Source organism: Gorilla gorilla, chromosome X (genome assembly GCF_029281585.2).
Source record: "Gorilla gorilla gorilla isolate KB3781 chromosome X, NHGRI_mGorGor1-v2.1_pri, whole genome shotgun sequence".
Lineage (NCBI taxonomy): Eukaryota > Metazoa > Chordata > Mammalia > Primates > Hominidae > Gorilla > Gorilla gorilla.
In genome coordinates, this window is record NC_073247.2 from 161,483,472 (window position 1) to 161,486,043 (window position 2,572).

The 2,572-nt window shown below is 57.0% G+C and overlaps 1 pseudogene; it reads left to right on the forward strand.

The window, feature by feature from the left end:
- Positions 1-1,351: 1,351 nt before the first annotated feature.
- LOC101152800 (melanoma-associated antigen 8-like) lies at positions 1,352-2,296 on the forward strand (annotated as a pseudogene).
- Positions 2,297-2,572: the final 276 nt, after the last annotated feature.

Consider the following 2,572-nt stretch of genomic DNA (forward strand, 5'->3'; position numbering starts at 1 on the left):
GGGTGTTGGTGTAAAGGCGAGATGGCTGCTCCTCTCAGGAGTTTGGGAGTTGAGGAAGGGCAGGCGCCAGGAGGAGTAAAGATGAATAACCCACCGGAAGACATTGGAAGCCTCACCCCAGAACCAAAGGGGCCAGCTCCTGGAGTGAGCCCTGGACACCCCACCCAATGGTGATGGGATGTGGCGCCTCCTCACTTCTGTTTCTAGATCTTAGGGAGGGGAGGACCTTGTTTTCAGAGGGTGACTCAGGTCAACACAGGGACCCCAGTCTGATCGACTGACACACTGGTCCCAGGATCTGCCAGGTGTCCAGGTGAGGAACCTGAGGGAGGACTGAGGGTACCCCCAGGCAAGAACACAAATGGGGGCTCCACAGAAATCTTCCCTGCCCCTGATGTCACCCCAGAGAGCATAGGCAGGGCTGTCAGCTGAGGTCTCTCTCTTATCCTGGGATCATCAGTGTCAGGGAGGGGGATGCCTTGGTCTTAGGGGGCTGCACTCAGGTCAGTAGAGGGAGAGCCCCAGACTCTGCCAGGAGTCAACATGAGGACCCAGCAGGCTCCTCGTCCAGGACACATGGTGTCCAGTGAATTTGGATATCTCTTGCTGTCTCTCCCAGTGGACCTAGGCACATGTGGCTAGATGTGGGTCCCCTCATACCCTTCTGTTCCATATCAGGGTTGTGAACTCTTTATCTGAGTTTCTTGAGCCAGCAAAAGGGCAGGATGAGGCCCCTCCAGGAGAAAGGTGAGTGAGCACAGAGGGGACCATGCACCCCATGAGAGTAGGGACCTCACAGAGCCTGGTCAACCCTTCTGACAGCACTGGAAAGCCAGGGCTGTGCTTGCAGTCTGCACCCTGAGGGCCCCTCGATTCCTCTTTTAGGAGCTCCAGGAACCAGGCAGTTAGGCCTTGGGCTGAGGCACTGTGCTCAGGTCACAGAGCAGAGGAGTCGCAGGCAGTGTTAGCAGTCAAGGCGAGGTTCTGATCTGAATGGACAACAAGGGCCCCACACTGCCCAGAACACAAGGGACTCCAGAGAGCCCAGCCTCACCTTCCCTACTGTCAGTCCTGCAGCCTCAGCCTCTGCTGGCCGGCTGTACCCTGAGGTGCCCTCTCACTTCCTCCTTCAGGTTCTCAGCGGACAGGCCGACCAGGAGGTCAGAAGCCCCAGGAGGCCCCAGAGGAGCACCGAAGGAGAAGATCTGTAAGTAGGCCTTTGTTAGGGCCTCCAGGGCGTGGTTCGCAAATGAGGCCCCTCACAAGCTCCTTCTCGCCCCAGATCTGTGGGTTCCTCCCCATCGCCCAGCTCCTGCCCGCACTCCAGCCTGCTGCCCTGACCAGAGTCATCATGTCTTCTGAGCAGAGGAGTCAGCACTGCAAGCCTGAGGAAGGCCTTGAGGCCCAAGGACAGGAGGCTCTGGGCCTGGTGGGTGCACAGGCTCCCGCCACCGAGGAGCACGAGGCTGCCTCCTCCTTCACTCTGGTTGAAGGCACCCTGGAGGAGGTGCCTGCTGCTGGGTCCCCCAGTCCTCCCCTGAGTCTCAGGGTTCCTCCTCTTTCCTGACCATCAGCAACAACACTCTATGGAGCCAATCCAGTGAGGGCACCAGCAGCCGGGAAGAGGAGGGGCCAACCACCTAGATACACCCCGCTCACCTGGCGTCCTTGTTCCAGTGGGAAGGTGGCTGAGTTGGTTCGCTTCCTGCTGCACAAGTATCGAGTCAAGGAGCTGGTCACAAAGGCAGAAATGCTGGACAGTGTCATAAAAAATTACAAGCACCACTTTCCTGTGATCTATGGCAAAGCCTCAGAGTGCATGCAGCTGATGTTTGGCATTGACGTGAAGGAAGTGGACCCCGCGGCCACTCCTACGTCCTTGTCAGCTGATTGGGCCTCTCCTACAATGGCCCGCTGGGTGATGATCAGAGCATGCCCAAGACCGGCCTTCTGATTATGGTTTTGACCATGATCTTAATGGAGGGCCACTGTGCCCCTGAGGAGGCAATCTGGGAAGCGTTGAGTGTAATGGAGGTGTATGATGGGATGGAGCAGTTTCTGTGGGGAGCTGAGGAAGCTGCTCACCCAAGATTGGGTGCAGGAAAACTACCTGCAATACCGCCAGGTGCCCGGCAGTGATCCCCCGTGCTACCAGTTCCTGCGGGGTCCAAGGGCCCTCATTGAAACCAGCTATGTGAAAGTCCTGGAGTGTGCAGCCAGGGTCAGTACTAAAGAGAGCATTTCCTACCCATCCCTGCATGAAGAGGCTTTGGGAGAGGAGGAAGAGGGAGTCTGAGCAGAAGTTGCAGCCAGGGCCAGTGGGGGAGGTTGGGGGAGGGCCTGGGCCAGTGCACGTTCCACACATCCACCACCTTCCCTGTCCTGTTACATGAGGCCCACTCTTCACTCTGTGTTTGAAGAGAGCAGTCAATGTTCTCAGTAGTGGGGAGTGTGTTGGGTGTGAGGGAATACAAGGTGGACCATCTCTCAGTTCCTGTTCTCTTGGGCGATTTGGAGGTTTATCTTTGTTTCCTTTTGCAGTCATTCAAATGTTCCTTTTAATGGATGGCGT